Source organism: Xenia sp. Carnegie-2017, unplaced genomic scaffold (assembly GCF_021976095.1).
Source record: "Xenia sp. Carnegie-2017 unplaced genomic scaffold, XeniaSp_v1 HiC_scaffold_20, whole genome shotgun sequence".
NCBI lineage: Eukaryota > Metazoa > Cnidaria > Anthozoa > Malacalcyonacea > Xeniidae > Xenia > Xenia sp. Carnegie-2017.
The window spans coordinates 3,667,681-3,689,361 of NW_025813483.1; the positions used below are offsets into that span (position 1 = coordinate 3,667,681).

The following is a 21,681-nucleotide window of genomic DNA, read 5'->3' on the forward strand; positions in this document are numbered from 1 at the left end:
AGTTTGCATGTAAGTCAGGATATTCAATAACTGAAATAAATAATAGTAAACTGTGTAAGGTTTATTGGCATAAAGCTTCCAAGTCAAAACTTCTTTGTGTTTACTTCAGTCATAGCTAAAATAAAAAATTTGCATTTCATATTTTATTGTGTGTGAACAGAATTCAATATTTTACAATAAAAACAGCAGGTGATTAAAGTTGAACTTTTAGTGAACATTCCAATTTCTTTATTATCAAGCAGAAGCAAAGGCATCACGTAGTTGGTTGTGTCGTCTTTAATGTTTCTGAATTTGTGAGGGTATGTTGATTTTAAATTCCATCTGTAATTGTTTGTTTTTATGTCATCTGTCACAAATGACTTCTATAAATAATTTCAGTTCTATACGCATGTGTTTACGGACAACACTTGTAAATTTTGATGAAATTTGTAAACAAACGGCAATTTATTTTGGACATTTTACCATTAAAAAGTACGAACCTTTCTCACATTAACATAAATTACACATTCCGAAAGTTTATATAAACATTATTTGTATGAAGAAGCTACAACTTGACAAGATGATTCCAAATAACGACACGTCATAGAATGTTATATATGCATGTCATTATGTGCATTAATTTTACTATTTCCTAACATGGCTTTTATAAAGACTTGTACAACATTTTACTTTTTCATTAATTTGTTACGTCTTATACAATTTACAAATCTTCTGTTAGACATATTTTGAATCGTCAACCAAAAACAGTCAACAAGATCTTAAAGTTCTTTGGACAATTTAGATTGTATGTCGCCGTACAACCATTAATATTTTAGTGAATATATGACCAGAATATTTACATCGAAAGAGAGTATGAAGTTTATTATCTAGATCTTAACATTTCGCAAATTTTGCGTTAGATAACTATGGAACAATTAGTTGCTACAGATTTGCATGATCACTATTTTTGTGTTCTTTCTGTGTCTTTATTTAAAGGCATTTTGATATGAATAAGATTTGTTGATTTTGATGGGATTTTTTAAACAATCACAAATAAATTTTAGATAATTTAACGTTGGAAAACACTGAACTTTCCAGCATTATCGCCAGCAATACGATGTACTTAATCAAATATTCCGATAGTTCATTTTAAATATTATTCATACAACAGGTCTAAAACTCAACAGGATGTGTTAAAATAATGACACGTCACAGAATTTCAGTTATGCATATCATAAATGCGGAATGATTTTATTTTTATCTAACATGGATTTTATTAAGAAGAATGTTTTCCTCATTCATACTATCATCCAGATGATGCCATAAAAACGTTTTGCTAGGTTAGTCTTTAGAAATTGCGCCTACTTGGAGGAAAAGATCACTTCTTCACGTGATATTACACGTGATTTTTTCTGGTCTATAATTGTTAAACTAGTTGTAAGATTGACTATTTAAATTATTTGTTTGTGTCAAAAGTTCACAAAATGACAAAACTTTGCATGATGAACTGTCAAGTCCAAACGCTATCAATTTTAAAGTATCTCTGATTACTGAGATGTGACAAAATTATTCCAAATTAGAGACTTCGAGATTAATTACTCTGAAAGTTCCTTTTCAAATAAAGACTGCTCCTAAAATCTTGAGCCCCAACTTTTACTTGCTTCTCACGCCCTGATCAAATTATTTGTTTATCCGGATCAAAAGTTTACAAAATGACAAAACTTCATTGACCACATTTCAACGCTGAAAATTTAAGAGAAGCTCTGTTTATCGATTTTCTAAACTTCCTATACTATAAATCTTTAATTATTGAGCTATCTTACTTGGAAAAGGCTGGCTGCCCGTCTTCCTTTATGATTATTTCATTTAGTTTGCATGTAAGTCAGGATATTCAATAACTGAAATAAATAATAGTAAACTGTGTAAGGTTTATTGGCATAAAGCTTCCAAGTCAAAACTTCTTTGTGTTTACTTCAGTCATAGGTAAAATAACAAATTTGAATTTCATATTCTATTGGGTGTGAACAGAATTCTATACTTTACAATAAAAACAGCAGGTGATTAAAATTGAACTTCACTTTAGTGAACATTCCAATTTCTTTATTATCAAGCAGAAGCAAAGGCATCACGTAGTTGGTTGTGTCGTCTTTAATGTTTCTGAATTTGTGAGGGTATGTTGATTTTAAATTCCATCTGTAATTGTTTGTTTTTATGTAATCTGTCACGAATGACTTCTATAAATAATTTCAGTACTACGCATGTGTTATACGGACAACACTTGTAAATTTTGATGAAACTCTTAAACAAACGGTAATTTATTTTGGAACATTTTACCATTAAAAAGTACGAACCTTTCTCACATTAACATAAATTACACATTCCGAAAGTTTATATAAACATTATTTGTATGAAGAAGCTACAACTTGACAAGATGATTCCAAATAACGACACGTCATAGAATGTTATATATGCATGTCATTATGTGCATTAATTTTACTATTTCCTAACATGGCTTTTATAAAGACTTGTACAACATTTTACTTTTTTCATTAATTTGTTACGTCTTATACAATTTACAAATCTTCTGTTAGACATATTTTGAATCGTCAACCAAAAACAGTCAACAAGATCTTAAAGTTCTTTGGACAATTTAGATTGTATGTCGCCGTACAACCATTAATATTTTAGTGAATATATGACCAGAATATTTACATCGAAAGAGAGTATGAAGTTTATTATCTAGATCTTAACATTTCGCAAATTTTGCGTTAGATAACTATGGAACAATTAGTTGCTACAGATTTGCATGATCACTATTTTTGTGTTCTTTCTGTGTCTTTATTTAAAGGCATTTTTGATATGAATAAGATTTGTTGATTTTGATGGGATTTTTTAAACAATCACAAATAAATTTTAGATAATTTAACGTTGGAAAACACTGAACTTTCCAGCATTATCGCCAGCAATACGATGTACTTAATCAAATATTCCGATAGTTCATTTTAAATATTATTCATACAACAGGTCTAAAAACTCAACAGGACGTGTTAAAATAATGACACGTCACAGAATTTCAGTTATGCATATCATAAATGCGGAATGATTTTATTTTTATCTAACATGGATTTTATTAAGAAGAATGTTTTCCTCATTCATACTATCATCCAGATGATGCCATAAAAACGTTTTGCTAGGTTAGTCTTTAGAAATTGCGCCTACTTGGAGGGAAAAGATCACTTCTTCACGTGATATTACACGTGATTTTTTTCTGGTCTATAATTGTTAAACTAGTTGTAAGATTGACTATTTAAATTATTTGTTTGTGTCAAAAGTTCACAAAATGACAAAACTTTGCATGATGAACTGTCAAGTCCAAACGCTATCAATTTTAAAGTATCTCTGATTACTGAGATGTGACAAAATTATTCCAAATTAGAGACTTCGAGATTAATTACTCTGAAAGTTCCTTTTCAAATAAAGACTGCTCCTAAAATCTTGAGCCCCCCAACTTTTACTTGCTTCTCACGCCCCTGATCAAATTATTTGTTTATCCGGATCAAAAGTTTACAAAATGACAAAACTTCATTGACCACATTTCAACGCTGAAAATTTAAGAGAAGCTCTGTTTATCGATTTTCTAAACTTCCTATACTATAAATCTTTAATTATTGAGCTATCTTACTTGGAAAAGGCTGGCTGCCCGTCTTCCTTTATGATTATTTCATTTAGTTTGCATGTAAGTCAGGATATTCAATAACTGAAATAAATAATAGTAAACTGTGTAAGGTTTATTGGCATAAAGCTTCCAAGTCAAAACTTCTTTGTGTTTACTTTAGTCATAGGTAAAATAACAAATTTGAATTTCATATTCTATTGGGTGTGAACAGAATTCAATATTTTACAATAAAAACAGCAGGTGATTAAAGTTGAACTTTTAGTGAACATTCCAATTTCTTTATTATCAAGCAGAAGCAAAGGCATCACGTAGTTGGTTGTGTCGTCTTTAATGTTTCTGAATTTGTGAGGGTATGTTGATTTTAAATTCCATCTGTAATTGTTTGTTTTTATGTAATCTGTCACAAATGACTTCTATAAATAATTTCAGTTCTATACGCATGTGTTTACGGACAACACTTGTAAATTTTGATGAAATTTGTAAACAAACGGCAATTTATTTTGGACATTTTACCATTAAAAAGTACGAACCTTTCTCACATTAACATAAATTACACATTCCGAAAGTTTATATAAACATTATTTGTATGAAGAAGCTACAACTTGACAAGATGATTCCAAATAACGACACGTCATAGAATGTTATATATGCATGTCATTATGTGCATTAATTTTACTATTTCCTAACATGGCTTTTATAAAGACTTGTACAACATTTTACTTTTTTCATTAATTTGTTACGTCTTATACAATTTACAAATCTTCTGTTAGACATATTTTGAATCGTCAACCAAAAACAGTCAACAAGATCTTAAAGTTCTTTGGACAATTTAGATTGTATGTCGCCGTACAACCATTAATATTTTAGTGAATATATGACCAGAATATTTACATCGAAAGAGAGTATGAAGTTTATTATCTAGATCTTAACATTTCGCAAATTTTGCGTTAGATAACTATGGAACAATTAGTTGCTACAGATTTGCATGATCACTATTTTTGTGTTCTTTCTGTGTCTTTATTTAAAGGCATTTTTGATATGAATAAGATTTGTTGATTTTGATGGGATTTTTTAAACAATCACAAATAAATTTTAGATAATTTAACGTTGGAAAACACTGAACTTTCCAGCATTATCGCCAGCAATACGATGTACTTAATCAAATATTCCGATAGTTCATTTTAAATATTATTCATACAACAGGTCTAAAAAACAGCAGGATGTGTTAAAATAATGACACGTTACAGAATTTCAGTTATGCATATCATAAATGCGGAATGATTTTATTTTTATCTAACATGGATTTTATTAAGAAGAATGTTTTCCTCATTCATACTATCATCCAGATGATGCCATAAAAACGTTTTGCTAGGTTAGTCTTTAGAAATTGCGCCTACTTGGAGGGAAAAGATCACTTCTTCACGTGATATTACACGTGATTTTTTTCTGGTCTATAATTGTTAAACTAGTTGTAAGATTGACTATTTAAATTATTTGTTTGTGTCAAAAGTTCACAAAATGACAAAACTTTGCATGATGAACTGTCAAGTCCAAACGCTATCAATTTTAAAGTATCTCTGATTACTGAGATGTGACAAAATTATTCCAAATTAGAGACTTCGAGATTAATTACTCTGAAAGTTCCTTTTCAAATAAAGACTGCTCCTAAAACCTTGAGCCCCCCAACTTTTACTTGCTTCTCACGCCCCTGATCAAATTATTTGTTTATCCGGATCAAAAGTTTACAAAATGACAAAACTTCATTGACCACATTTCAACGCTGAAAATTTAAGAGAAGCTCTGTTTATCGATTTTCTAAACTTCCTATACTATAAATCTTTAATTATTGAGCTATCTTACTTGGAAAAGGCTGGCTGCCCGTCTTCCTTTATGATTATTTCATTTAGTTTGCATGTAAGTCAGGATATTCAATAACTGAAATAAATAATAGTAAACTGTGTAAGGTTTATTGGCATAAAGCTTCCAAGTCAAAACTTCTTTGTGTTTACTTCAGTCATAGCTAAAATAACAAATTTGCATTTCATATTCTATTGTGTGTGAACAGAATTCAATATTTTACAATAAAAACAGCAGGTGATTAAAGTTGAACTTTTAGTGAACATTCCAATTTCTTTATTATCAAGCAGAAGCAAAGGCATCACGTAGTTGGTTGTGTCGTCTTTAATGTTTCTGAATTTGTGAGGGTATGTTGATTTTAAATTCCATCTGCAATTGTTTGTTTTTATGTCATCTGTCACAAATGACTTCTATAAATAATTTCAGTTCTATACGCATGTGTTTACGGACAACACTTGTAAATTTTGATGAAATTTGTAAACAAACGGCAATTTATTTTGGACATTTTACCATTGAAAAGTACGAACCTTTCTCACATTAACATAAATTACACATTCCGAAAGTTTATATAAACATTATTTGTATGAAGAAGCTACAACTTGACAAGATGATTCAAAATAATGACACGTCATAGAATGTTATATATGCATGTCATTATGTGCATTAATTTTACTATTTCCTAACATGGCTTTTATAAAGACTTGTACAACATTTTACTTTTTTCATTAATTTGTTACGTCTTATACAATTTACAAATCTTCTGTTAGACATATTTTGAATCGTCAACCAAAAAACAGTCAACAAGATCTTAAAGTTCTTTGGACAATTTAGATTGTATGTCGCCGTACAACCATTAATATTTTAGTGAATATATGACCAGAATATTTACATCGAAAGAGAGTATGAAGTTTATTATCTAGATCTTAACATTTCGCAAATTTTGCGTTAGATAACTATGGAACAATTAGTTGCTACAGATTTGCATGATCACTATTTTTGTGTTCTTTCTGTGTCTTTATTTAAAGGCATTTTTGATATGAATAAGATTTGTTGATTTTGATGGGATTTTTTAAACAATCACAAATAAATTTTAGATAATTTAACGTTGGAAAACACTGAACTTTCCAGCATTATCGCCAGCAATACGATGTACTTAATCAAATATTCCGATAGTTCATTTCAAATATTATTCATACAGCAGGTCTGAAAATCAACAAGATGTGTCAAAATAATGACACGTCACTGAATTTCAGTTATGCATATCATAAATGCGGAATGATTTTATTTTTATCTAACATGGATTTTATTAAGAAGAATGTTTTCCTCATTCATACTATCATCCAGATGATGCCATAAAAACGTTTTGCTAGGTTAGTCTTTAGAAATTGCGCCTACTTGGAGGGAAAAGATCACTTCTTCACGTGATATTACACGTGATTTTTTTCTGGTCTATAATTGTTAAATTAGTTGTAAGATAGACTGTTTAAAATATTTGTTTGCGTCAAAAGTTCACGCAATGACAAAACTTTGCATGATGAACTGTCAAGTCCAAACGCTATCAATTTTAAAGTATCTCTGATTACTGAGATGTGACAAAATTATTCCAAATTAGAGACTTCGAGATTAATTACTCTGAAAGTTCCTTTTCAAATAAAGACTGCTCCTAAAACCTTGAGCCCCCCAACTTTTACTTGCTTCTCACGCCCCTGATCAAATTATTTGTTTATCCGGATCAAAAGTTTACAAAATGACAAAACTTCATTGACCACATTTCAACGCTGAAAATTTAAGAGAAGCTCTGTTTATCGATTTTCTAAACTTCCTATACTATAAATCTTTAATTATTGAGCTATCTTACTTGGAAAAGGCTGGCTGCCCGTCTTCCTTTATGATTATTTCATTTAGTTTGCATGTAAGTCAGGATATTCAATAACTGAAATAAATAATAGTAAACTGTGTAAGGTTTATTGGCATAAAGCTTCCAAGTCAAAACTTCTTTGTGTTTACTTCAGTCATAGCTAAAATAACAAATTTGCATTTCATATTCTATTGTGTGTGAACAGAATTCAATATTTTACAATAAAAACAGCAGGTGATTAAAGTTGAACTTTTAGTGAACATTCCAATTTCTTTATTATCAAGCAGAAGCAAAGGCATCACGTAGTTGGTTGTGTCGTCTTTAATGTTTCTGAATTTGTGAGGGTATGTTGATTTTAAATTCCATCTGCAATTGTTTGTTTTTATGTCATCTGTCACAAATGACTTCTATAAATAATTTCAGTTCTATACGCATGTGTTTACGGACAACACTTGTAAATTTTGATGAAATTTGTAAACAAACGGCAATTTATTTTGGACATTTTACCATTGAAAAGTACGAACCTTTCTCACATTAACATAAATTACACATTCCGAAAGTTTATATAAACATTATTTGTATGAAGAAGCTACAACTTGACAAGATGATTCCAAATAACGACACGTCATAGAATGTTATATATGCATGTCATTATGTGCATTAATTTTACTATTTCCTAACATGGCTTTTATAAAGACTTGTACAACATTTTACTTTTTTCATTAATTTGTTACGTCTTATACAATTTACAAATCTTCTGTTAGACATATTTTGAATCGTCAACCAAAAACAGTCAACAAGATCTTAAAGTTCTTTGGACAATTTAGATTGTATGTCGCCGTACAACCATTAATATTTTAGTGAATATATGACCAGAATATTTACATCGAAAGAGAGTATGAAGTTTATTATCTAGATCTTAACATTTCGCAAATTTTGCGTTAGATAACTATGGAAAAATTAGTTGCTACAGATTTGCATGATCACTATTTTTGTGTTCTTTCTGTGTCTTTATTTAAAGGCATTTTTGATATGAATAAGATTTGTTGATTTTGATGGGATTTTTTAAACAATCACAAATAAATTTTAGATAATTTAACGTTGGAAAACACTGAACTTTCCAGCATTATCGCCAGCAATACGATGTACTTAATCAAATATTCCGATAGTTCATTTCAAATATTATTCATACAGCAGGTCTGAAAATCAACAAGATGTGTCAAAATAATGACACGTCACTGAATTTCAGTTATGCATATCATAAATGCGGAATGATTTTATTTTTATCTAACATGGATTTTATTAAGAAGAATGTTTTCCTCATTCATACTATCATCCAGATGATGCCATAAAAACGTTTTGCTAGGTTAGTCTTTAGAAATTGCGCCTACTTGGAGGGAAAAGATCACTTCTTCACGTGATATTACACGTGATTTTTTTTCTGGTCTATAATTGTTAAACTAGTTGTAAGATTGACTATTTAAATTATTTGTTTGTGTCAAAAGTTCACAAAATGACAAAACTTTGCATGATGAACTGTCAAGTCCAAACGCTATCAATTTTAAAGTATCTCTGATTACTGAGATGTGACAAAATTATTCCAAATTAGAGACTTCGAGATTAATTACTCTGAAAGTTCCTTTTCAAATAAAGACTGCTCCTAAAACCTTGAGCCCCCCAACTTTTACTTGCTTCTCACGCCCCTGATCAAATTATTTGTTTATCCGGATCAAAAGTTTACAAAATGACAAAACTTCATTGACCACATTTCAACGCTGAAAATTTAAGAGAAGCTTTGTTTATCGATTTTCTAAACTTCCTATACTATAAATCTTTAATTATTGAGCTATCTTACTTGGAAAAGGCTGGCTGCCCGTCTTCCTTTATGATTATTTCATTTAGTTTGCATGTAAGTCAGGATATTCAATAATTGAAATAAATAATAGTAAACTGTGTAAGGTTTATTGGCATAAAGCTTCCAAGTCAAAACTTCTTTGTGTTTACTTCAGTCATAGCTAAAATAACAAATTTGCATTTCATATTCTATTGTGTGTGAACAGAATTCAATATTTTACAATAAAAACAGCAGGTGATTAAAGTTGAACTTTTAGTGAACATTCCAATTTCTTTATTATCAAGCAGAAGCAAAGGCATCACGTAGTTGGTTGTGTCGTCTTTAATGTTTCTGAATTTGTGAGGGTATGTTGATTTTAAATTCCATCTGCAATTGTTTGTTTTTATGTCATCTGTCACAAATGACTTCTATAAATAATTTCAGTTCTATACGCATGTGTTTACGGACAACACTTGTAAATTTTGATGAAATTTGTAAACAAACGGCAATTTATTTTGGACATTTTACCATTGAAAAGTACGAACCTTTCTCACATTAACATAAATTACACATTCCGAAAGTTTATATAAACATTATTTGTATGAAGAAGCTACAACTTGACAAGATGATTCAAAATAATGACACGTCATAGAATGTTATATATGCATGTCATTATGTGCATTAATTTTACTATTTCCTAACATGGCTTTTATAAAGACTTGTACAACATTTTACTTTTTTCATTAATTTGTTACGTCTTATACAATTTACAAATCTTCTGTTAGACATATTTTGAATCGTCAACCAAAAACAGTCAACAAGATCTTAAAGTTCTTTGGACAATTTAGATTGTATGTCGCCGTACAACCATTAATATTTTAGTGAATATATGACCAGAATATTTACATCGAAAGAGAGTATGAAGTTTATTATCTAGATCTTAACATTTCGCAAATTTTGCGTTAGATAACTATGGAAAAATTAGTTGCTACAGATTTGCATGATCACTATTTTTGTGTTCTTTCTGTGTCTTTATTTAAAGGCATTTTTGATATGAATAAGATTTGTTGATTTTGATGGGATTTTTTAAACAATCACAAATAAATTTTAGATAATTTAACGTTGGAAAACACTGAACTTTCCAGCATTATCGCCAGCAATACGATGTACTTAATCAAATATTCCGATAGTTCATTTCAAATATTATTCATACAGCAGGTCTGAAAATCAACAAGATGTGTCAAAATAATGACACGTCACTGAATTTCAGTTATGCATATCATAAATGCGGAATGATTTTATTTTTATCTAACATGGATTTTATTAAGAAGAATGTTTTCCTCATTCATACTATCATCCAGATGATGCCATAAAAACGTTTTGCTAGGTTAGTCTTTAGAAATTGCGCCTAATTGGAGGGAAAAGATCACTTCTTCACGTGATATTACACGTGATTTTTTTCTGGTCTATAATTGTTAAATTAGTTGTAAGATAGACTGTTTAAAATATTTGTTTGCGTCAAAAGTTCACGCAATGACAAAACTTTGCATGATGAACTGTCAAGTCCAAACGCTATCAATTTTAAAGTATCTCTGATTACTGAGATGTGATAAAATTATTCCAAATTAGAGACTTCGAGATTACTTACTCTGAAAGTTCCTTTTCAAATAAAGACTGCTCCTAAAACCTTAAGCCCCCCAACTTTTACTTGCTTCTCACGCCCCTGATCAAATTATTTGTTTATCCGGATCAAAAGTTTACAAAATGACAAAACTTCATTGACCACATTTCAACGCTGAAAATTTAAGAGAAGCTCTGTTTATCGATTTTCTAAACTTCCTATACTATAAATCTTTAATTATTGAGCTATCTTACTTGGAAAAGGCTGGCTGCCCGTCTTCCTTTATGATTATTTCATTTAGTTTGCATGTAAGTCAGGATATTCAATAATTGAAATAAATAATAGTAAACTGTGTAAGGTTTATTGGCATAAAGCTTCCAAGTCAAAATTTCTTTGTGTTTTATACTTTAGTCACAGCTAAAATAAAAAATTTGCATTTCATATTCTATTGAGTATGAACTGAATTCAATATTTTACAATAAAAACAGCAGATGATCAAAATCAAGCATTTATTGAACATTGCAATTTCTTTATTATCAAGCAGAAGCAAAGTCATCATGTAGTTGGTTTTGTCGTTTTTAACGTTTCTGCATTTTTGAGGGTATGTTGATTTTAAATTCTATCTGTAATTGTTTGTTTTTATGTAATCTGTCACGAATGACTTATATAATAAATTTCAGTACTATACTCATGTGTTATACGGACAACACTTGTAAATTTTGATGAAATTTGTAAACAAACGGTAATTTATTTTGGACAATTTACCATTGGAAAGTACAGACCTTTCTCACATTAACATAAATTACACATTCCGAAAGGTTATATAAATATTATTTGTATGGAGAAGCTACAAAATTGACAAGATGATTTAAAATAATGACACGTCATAGAATGTTATATATGCATATAGTACTATATAGACTGCCAGTTCTGGGCCACCCCACACCTTGATACCTAGTATACGTAAATCTAAGCGCCCTAACCCTAGTTCGCGTACGTACTTCTTGTAATTATGCTTGCATAATTACAGCGAAGACCAATCCCAGGACAACGGCAGGAGCCAAAGACGGCCGGCCCTCGGGGATAAGGCGGTGCCCTCCGCCGGTAGTGAGTCATTTGAAGAAGGACGATTCACAGCGTATATCTAAACGTTTGAAAGCCATGAGGCAGGGCAAGAACAAGTGCGCGTGGGTGAAGGTCCACACTAGAGAACCGTGTGGAAAGTCATGTATGGGGAAGTATTGTGGAGTGCATCTCTACGAAATCCGGCGTGGCTCGCCGGTGCCGGTCCCATGTCGGGGTTGTGGTATCAGCACGCAGGCAGAGGCGCAACAATGGGCAGATTGTGGCCAGCAAGCCAGAAAAGCTCGCCTTCGTAGAAAAGAAGCCCGAGCACGAAGGCAGTTTAGCCTGGTCCTCAGCGATGTGGAGGCCGGGAATTACTATTTAAAAAAGGGCGTATGGTAGGTTATATGCTAGGCTACATCTATTTAGACATTATATTAGGTTATATTCACTGATATGGATAGTGTCAAGAAAGTCCTCCAACTATATGACCAAGGTGTAGTCAGCGTAGACGCGCTGAACGCCTCTCTTAAGGCTCTTCAACCGCCCGCTGCTTCAACACCGACGCCAAGAAATGTCTCTCCGCCTATACTCAAACCGGGAAAGCGCAGGCCTTTCCCCAAACCACGCAAGCGTAGCCCCGCGGAGCCTAACGATGATGAGATGGACGCATACATCAATGAGCTTCTGGCTGAACGCCCAACAAGGGCTCCTCCCCCACCCCCTACGGAACTTAAGTGGGATGAAACGAAGGCCTTCAGCTATCATCTGAGAGCCTAGAAAATGCAGGTGCCAAAAGGGCACCCCTCCGAACGCGACTTGATGGATTTCCTCAAAAGCGCCCAGCCCTACATCAAACTCAAACTCGTCGAGGAGCTATTAGCTCTACGAGGAGTTAAGTTCCAGTTGGCTGTAGAGATTGAGCTTCGGAAGGATGAAGCAAATGGTACTGAAGTGCTTCAAGCAACAGTGTTCAGAACAAAGCAGATCACGCTGCTACAGGCGCATGAGATTCCGCAAGCCCTACATGAAGCCTTCCCTACAATCCTCGAGAGATTGGAAAAGCTCACTCGGGAAGGGTCTGGGTGGATAGTAGATCGTGTCAAAACACTCTGGCTTGACATCGCTCACTACCAGCCTTTACGCGGAGGCTCATACCTTCCTCTCCCCACCGCGGTCATGAATAAGAAGGCAATCCTCAACGTTAAAAACAAAGACGCCGACTGCCTCCGCTGGTCTCTAAGGGCAGCACTGTTTCTCGCAGCTAAACACCTGCAACGGCCGGGCAAGTATCCCACTGAAGACGGTCTTGACTTTGCGGGAGTAAGCGCATCTACACCGCTCTGCCAGCTCGAACGAGTAGAGCGTCAGGACAACCTTGCTATCAACGTGTATGGGTGGGAGGGCGGCGTAATTCCTTACCGTCTGAGCAAAGAAGAGGGAGCCCGCAAGACTGTGAATCTCTTCCTCGTCTCGGATCCGAATGATCCTGAGAAACACCATTACACTTGGATCAAGGGCTTCAACCACCTTCTCAACCGGGAATGGCCTGAATGAATTTGCTGGAAGAGCATAAGCCTGAATGTCGAGGCATCAACCAGGCCGCGGTTGCCATCAGAATGCCAACCCCCGGAAAAAAACGACAAAATCCGTTTTGAGAAATACCACAAGCAGCTCAAAGCGCCATTCATAATATACGCCGACTTCGAGAGTCTGGTCTGCAAAATCGAGGGCCCCGCGCTTAACCCTGAAAAGAGCGGCACCCAGCAAACCTCCAGGCACGAGGCATGCGGCTACTCGTACATAGTCATTCGTTCCGACGGAGAAACGCAGGCGCCGCAGCTCTACCGAGGGACCGACGCGGCCAAGCATTTCCTGGAAGCGCTCCAAACTGCCACGTCTGCGGCATGCCCCTCGAAGGCGATTCCGTGCGAGGTGCGGCCCACAATGAGTGCAGCCTGAAGTTGCGGCACAGCCCGAAAACGACGACCATACCAGTTGTCTTCCACAACCTGCGGGGCTACGACAGCCATCTCATCATGCAGACTATCACAGAGACTGAAGGAAAGGTCACCTGCATCCCCAACAACGCCGAGAAATACATCTCGTTCAGTATCGGCCAGCTTCGATTCATTGACAGCACCCAGTTTATGCTCTCAAGTCTGGATAGACTGGTAAAAGTCAGCGATCCGCGAGACATGTGTATCACAGCAGATTTCGAGCCAAACCCCAAGAGGCGTAACCTCCTGCTCCGCAAGGGGATCTACCCCTACGAGTATATGGACGGCTGGTCCAGATTTGATGAGGAATCCCTCCCGCCGAAGGAGGCTTTCTACAGCAAACTCTCCGATGAGAGTTACTGATGACGACTACGCCCACGGAAAAAAGGTCTGGGACGCCTTCGGCTGCACAACCCTCGGCAACTATCACGACCTTTACCTTCGGACTGATGTCCTCCTCCTCGCCGACGTCTTCGAGAACTTCCGAAAACTGTACCTCGAGCAATATAAGCTAGACCGTGCCCACTATTATACCAGCCCGGGTCTGAGCTGGGACGCTCTCCTCAAGCACACAGGGGTGGAGCTCGAGCTGCTCGCTGACATAGAAATGCATCTCTTCATTGAGAAGGGCCTGCGCGGTGGTATCGGTATGGCCAGCAGGCGCTTCGCCAAGGCCAACAACCCTAAGGTGCCAGAATACGATCCAGGGAAGCCCAAAAGCTGGATCCAGTACTACGACGTCAATAAACTATACAGCTGAGCAATGTCGCAGTCACTACCGACAGGCGAGTTCGAGTGGGTCGACCAAGAGGATGCGAAGCGGCCCTGGACCTGCCTGTGAATTCAGAGAAGAGCTACATTCTCGAAGTCGATCTGGAGTACCCAGAAGAGCTGCATGATGAGCACAATGCATATCCGTTAGTGCCAGAACGCCTGAAGGTCGACAACGCGTGGATGTCGGATTACCAGCAAAATCTCCTTAAACAGATGTATGGGGGTGCGTCTCACGAGGTCGAAAAGCTGGTCCCCAATCTGCGCGACAAGACCCGATACGTCCTGCACTGCGGCATGCGCCTGAAAAAGATCCACAGGGCACTCCGTTTCGATCAAAGCCCATGGATGGAGCCCTACATCCGGAAAACATTGAACTCCTGAAGAAGGGAAAGAGTGACTTTGAAGTCAACCTCTACAAGCTGCTGAACAACAGCGTTTTTGGCAAGACGATGGAGAACCTCCGAAAGCGTGTTGATGTCAAGCTGCTCCGGCCAAGCGAGACTGAGAGACTCCGCAAACTTATTGCCAAGCCGAGATTCAATCGGCACTCATCTTTGGCGATGCGGGAGATCTCGCAGCCGTTCACATGAATAAAAGCAGTCTGCTGCTCAACCGGCTGGTCTTCGTGAGCATGAGCATTCTCGACTTCTCAAAGCATCTGATGTACGACTGGTACTACAACCATCTCAAGGCGCAGTACGGGTCGTCACCAGAGCTCCTCTACACCGACACCGACAGCCTTGTAATGGAGATCTAGACTGAGGATGTGTACGCCGACATGTGGCACAACGTCGGTCAGTACGACACCAGCAACTATCCCAAAGACCATCCGCTGTTCAGCACAGCCAACAAGAAGGTGCTGGGCAAAATGAAGGACGAGTGCACTGGGGCACCTATTGCTGAGTTTGTGGGACTCAGGCCCAAGATGTACTCTATCCTGAAAGCCGATGGTCTGGAGGAGCGCAAAAGCAAAGGTGTTAACAAAAAGGCCGTCGTGAAAAAGCATATCAGTCTTGCTCAACACAAAGAGGCGCTCTTCGAAGGAAAGCGCTTCCACCACGGTATGGATATGCTGCGCAGTCGCGGGCATCAGATCTTTGGCGAGCACGTCAACAAGACATCTTTGAGCCCGCTGGACACAAAGCGCTGGATCGCAGCCTATGGGATCTCTACCCTAGCATACGGGCATAGGAAAGCCGGCGCCACAGGCGAATATCACATCGGAATAATCATCACATCAGACTAACAGAAATAAATCCGTAATTCTGATAGCATAATTATAGTAGAAGAGCTGCTCCACGGCTAAGCGCAAGGTAGTACCTGGTAGTGAAAGCTTTCATAGAAAGCGTGACAGGACCCCATCGACTAAGCCGGCGGTGTTCGGTCCCAAAGGACACCACTTGGAGCTCCTCGCGCTCAAACGCACGCTTGGGCCTTTGGCGCGCGTTTGAGCGCGAGGAGCTCCAAGTAATACAACATATCGCTCAAATAATACAACACGGGCTTCCCGCCCTCAAACACAGCCCGCTCGACCTGGTGGGAGGTCACACTCCAGATTGGATCGGTCGCACTACGCCGTTCATTACCCTCGAGTTCTCCGGGCGCATACAAATACCGCACCATAACATCCAATGGCAAGCGTCGCTCTTTGAAACCAACTGGACGAAGCGCCGGCGCAGCGGGTTTGGCCTTAACGCTCTTCTTCCGAATCGCAAGGGAGGGGTTTTCGCCCGTCAAACGAGTAGTTTCATTATTGAGCGCTTTAACAACCTCAGGTAATCTTGATATCCATTCTTTTTTCCGAGTTCCGGGCTCAGCCAGCTCGCGATGATACTGGTAGCCGAACAATCGCTCCGCCAAAGTTCGACTAAATCTTTCTACGATCCCCTGATCTCTATGAACCCCGACCTTACCCCCTCGAATCGTGACACCATTTTTATAACACGCTTTTTGCACAGCCCCGCGAAACTCCGAGCAAGGGTCGACTTGTAAAACTTTAGGCCATTGAAGAAGCCCACGGGCATAAATAGACTCTTACGCCTTCCCAACCTGGGTCGCGGTCGTGTCTGTGATTGCCTGGGCCTCCTTATACCGACTTGCTACGTCGACGACCGTCAATGCGTATTTGAATGTGCGTCTTCCGACTCGATCGTGAGGCAGATACAAGAGATCGGCCTGGTGGACCTCATTCAGGGTGCTGATGTCAAACTTAGGTCGGGGGATAGCAGTTCGCGCTGGTGCGGGCAAGTAGATCTGCCAGATGGCCTGTTTTGTTAGCCATTCATGAGCCACATCCTCGCCGACGCCAGCCTCTTTAGCCAGCTTTGGGATAGCGGCATGGCCACGCTAGTAGCCCGCAGGACTGTAGTACGTCTCTGCGAGGCGTTCCTCAACGCTTCCGTCCGTAGAAACGCGACCATGCTTTGTCGGAGCGACGGCTTTGACACTACGTTCCGTAGGCGGCTTCTCTTCAGCTTCGAAATCGTCAGGACCACCGCCAGTTGTCAGAGGCACAAGATCGAGCACCTTCTGATCATTGGCTAGAGTGTCTTTGTCGAACACCCCCCTTAATCTTTTTAAAAGCCCCTCTACAGAACCCTCTTCTATAAACAGCCGCCCCGCCAGGACAGCATGTCGCCCGCAGACATTCGTAACCATAACCCGCTTGGGAAAGGCCTCCAGAAAATATCTGCACAGCTTGGGCTGTGTATATGCTTCTTCTATTTTAGCAAGCGCCGAGCCCTTTCGTGGTCTGCTGTCACCAGTGAAGGTAGCCCAGGATGACATCGAGGAGAGGACCAAAAATAAGGTCTCCCTGCTTGAGGGGCGAGCAAGGGTCACTCTCTATCCGGACAATCCAAGTCTCTCGACTGGAATAGACATCAGCTCGGCAAACAAGTTTATGGCACTTTCGGAATCGTATTTCATCGTCAAGATTCGGTACGCGGTAAAGGACAATTGCAACCACCCAAACACGGGCGATTATCCGAATTGGATCACTCCCACGAGCCTAGCCTTTAGTTGGGTAAAAAACTTCCGTGTGGAGCTCAATGGACAAGAGGTCACGCAGAATGGCTTCGTGGCTGATATACAGCCGGTTCAGCACATCCTGAGTCTTATGGAGAGCTCGATCGGGAAGTTGCAATACGCGAATACTGACTTATTCAGCTTACAAAAGCTGGATCCCGAGAAGGCTTTGAAAGCTCTCCCCTTGCAGACCTACGCCTATGGAGTGGACCGTCGCATTGGCAATGCCTTTGCGACAAACACGGCAGGCGGAGAAGGCCCTAACTTTAATGCCGATAGTACCCTTAAAAGGGTGCCTGGTGTCCAGCTCTCTTCAACTAAAGCCTTCTCGAATACGGTGCAAGAAAATATCGTCTGTGCTCTCAGCGAGAACTTTCAGTATAAGTTTCGCTCATTCCTCCCCCTCTTCTCCAGTGGGGATAGTTGGCTGCATCCGGGCACTCAGGTGAAGATTCGCGTCGACCTCCCACAGAGCGATCTCAGTCGCTACATGATCATTTCTAACGAAGAGGGCGGTGTGGATAATGCAGAAGCTATTAGCAGAATACGTATAGAACTGCTAGAGCTCGACTTTGTCTACCCCACCTATCGCATGAAAAAAGACTACAGACACCACGTCTCGATCGCTAAGGAGCTGTATTTCCACACCTGGTGCCCTAGGGTAGTTCAGAAGCCGTTGAACGATGACGCTGGCACTCTCGCGAGAAAATTCCCGAGGCCTTTCTCAAAAGCAACTATTTCACGGGTACAATTGTTTACGGAAAACCCTCAAGGGTTTGAAGCAAATCTCAGGGAGCTTCAGGCGGATCAGGATATGCGTCTTGTCATCGTGGCTGACTATCGCGTGCTTGTGAACAAGTAAACCAACAGTTTCTCAGCAGGTATCCCTTTGAGGTGATCGTTAACGCCGTAGTCGACTTCGGCCATCCCCAGTTTTGCCTGGCGAGGCAGAAGTTGCAATAGATCAAACAGCATGCTCTTGCGGTCCCGGGGTCAGGGCAGAAGTTTGGTGATTTGGCGGCCTTGCTTGAGACCTACTCCAAAACACCCTAGATCAAACTTATAAATTATGAACGTCATTTTATGCCTGGAGGCGTCAGAGGTAAGATGACTAACGATGCTGTCTTTATCAATGCGCTCCTCATTAACGGGAGCCGCATCAGTAGCAAGTGTCTTGATATATTGAACGGTCGAGGCCTTGTTTGAATGTTTCATGGACATGGCATTTTGGACGACCACTTGGGAGAAGACGGCGGCTGCTTCGGTGATCAGTGATCAGGAGGAACAGCTTGCTCGTTTGCAGGATGATGTGGTGCAAAACAAAACAAAAATTGGGAATAAGGATACCGATGGCACTCTCTCTCATACTGTAGCACAGCTGAAGGTAAACAAGCTCGACCTCCATGGCGTTGATGACCGTTTGGGTGGTTTACCGAGAATTGCTGCAGGAACGCTGCCTGATCTCGTACGACAGGACGTTGTGGTGGCGCGGTTTGGGGAGTGTGCGAATCTGAAGAATGGCAAGATACAGATTCAGAGTCTCTGGATTGAGCGATCTGAAAACGAGTGGTATCATGAGGGCAGCGGTAAACTGCTAGAGGCTTGGGGTTAGAACTTCCATCTCTTCTGGCGGGGTGATGGCACCTCTCTTCTCACTCGCTATGCTGCGGTCCGGCGGGAAGACTCGGACCACCGGGGTACGTACGGATACAATTGGAGACGTACTTATAATTTGTATTATCTTGTGTTCCCCTGATACATATCATCAGCATGGTGTTAGATTTGTGTATGACCCAAGCAGTTGAGATTTGACTTCAAGCAAGGAATCCTTTTGTGATGAATTTAACGCGCTTCCACTGTCAATACGATGCCGAGCAAGATCCACCGAGCTCGATCTCTGTATGGGAATAGGCTTTTGACCGCCCCACCCGTACGCAGCTGGAGACCGTTCTCACCCAAGCTCAGACCGCCAGCCGGGTTGAGTATCGTCGCTCCGATGGCGCTGCGAGGAGGGTGGAACGCCGGAGAGGGGGGCAGGCGGATGGTCTCCGCTTGGCCCGGTTCTCAGCTCGAGTAGAGTGCTTCGCATGGGGATCGCGGCTGCTGTATATAATGTTGCGACAGTCCGGCTGAAGGTGAACGATGTCGAGAAGAGAACTTTCGAAGTGCGCAAGCCTCGCGGGGTTTTCTTCAACAGACGCTACCGTTTTATAGTGACATTGCTATTGGACCTCGTGTGAGCCCTCCGCGCCCCCTTCTTCACCTCCGGTGTCGACGGCGCCTCTCTATCCTACGCTGCCTACTGCGAGCGATGCCGGAAATACGTACCGATTACAGAAGATTTCAGAGGTCGAAACTCGCTTGCACACAGAAATGGAAGTCCGCCAAACGCTCTACAAAAAGTACAAAAGAGCTGTGAACGGGTTAGACGGCGCGGGCAATGCCCTGTCTGCTATCCCTGTGGGCAGCGCTGTTAGCGGCGTGACTGTACTCAGTACCGTCATCGTAACTCCAGTCGGGATCGCGCTCGAAGGCATAGCAGCTGTTTGCGGCTGTTTGCGGTAATTATAATGATCATCAGAAAAATTACCTAGCGATCATGAAAAATACTTTGCTTTTTTGTTAAATTTCAAGGTTTATCTGCATACATAGAAAGCCATTTTTACTTTATAGAAAATGCTTTTCATACATCAATAGCCCTTTGGAATTTATGGCAAAACAATCTGGTATGAGCCATAGATTAACACACCTTTACATCTCTACATGAGGTGTTCAGTTAGAAAAGGGCACAATATGTGACATGGGACAACATTTCATGTATGTGAAATACTCAGGTTTAACACCATTCCAGTCAAATTGTCAAAATAAAAAGCTTCATGGATCAGAAGACAGGTTATAGTAAACAGCTTCTCATGTAATCAATGTTAGTTTTCTCAAGTCTTAAACAATTTGTAGTATAACTGTCCGATGATTGAATGATCAATGATCATAAACTTAAAAGCCCCAAACATTTGTTTATGATAATAATAGTATGGCGCATTATGGCTACAGATTTTTTGTCCATTGAAAGATATTTGCAGGAATGTAGGACTTCGCTACCATATAACGCCCACGATTCCCCAAGCACTAAAGAAATCATAGCTAAAAGTCCTTCGGCAACAACAATTTTAGAAGCATTAATCTGCTTACCATACGCCATATTGACATAAATCGCATCACACACTCGCATAAATTGACTTTGATATATTACATTCATGCATACACTTCACTTGTCCTTTACTTACGATTTTGGATGTAAATTTCTGTTGATAAAACTCAAAACAATGTTGGCTTTCTTTTGAACATCATGACTGAAATGTCGCTTGCCAAGCATTTACAATTTACCCATAAACTTTTCACCCTCTTGAAAAAATTCACAGTTTGGACAGCAGCATTCATGTCAATATACGAATTTGTAAAAGATTTCCATAAATCCCATCTGATTTTAGTTTAGTTTCTATCATGCTTTAGAAAATTATTATGAAACGATCAAACATTCAATTCAGACAGTGAGCTTGACTATGTTAGTTCAGTTGGCTATCAGTCGAAATCCGTCAAACCAATCACAATAAAACAAAAATTCAAATGAACCAATTGTAAGATAGCAATTGGACTCCCTTATACGTCCGGCCACCCCTCTTATCAGTCGAGACCATTCCAGACTGTGCACTGATCTGGCCATTTTTTAGATTTTCCACAACATTTCAAGTGTTAGGCATGTTTTAAGAAACTTTAAATGCATGCAGAGAAACACAATTATTAAATTGTACATTTTATGGCATTTACATGAAATTTGCATGTCGATTACATACAGAATACTATAAAATGGTAATACCAGAATTTACCACAATATTTTACAATGTGTAATGAATTTGTTTTTTAAATGTTCGCTTGGACACAGTCTCAATCTGCATTCTATTCAACTAGAATGAAATTTTTGTTGTTTTTTTT

At 38.8% G+C, this 21,681-nt stretch overlaps 1 protein-coding gene across 1 annotated transcript in view; it reads left to right on the plus strand.

The window, feature by feature from the left end:
• LOC124441054 overlaps nt 1–21,681 on the plus strand; it is a 61,275-nt gene that overhangs the window by 1,648 nt on the left and 37,946 nt on the right. Inside the window, exons 2-7 of the mRNA XM_046991484.1 lie at nt 240–299; nt 2,091–2,150; nt 3,946–4,005; nt 5,800–5,859; nt 7,655–7,714; nt 9,510–9,569. The gene's annotated coding sequence lies outside the window, so the exon portion shown is untranslated. The remainder of the gene's footprint in view (nt 1–239; nt 300–2,090; nt 2,151–3,945; nt 4,006–5,799; nt 5,860–7,654; nt 7,715–9,509; nt 9,570–21,681) is intronic.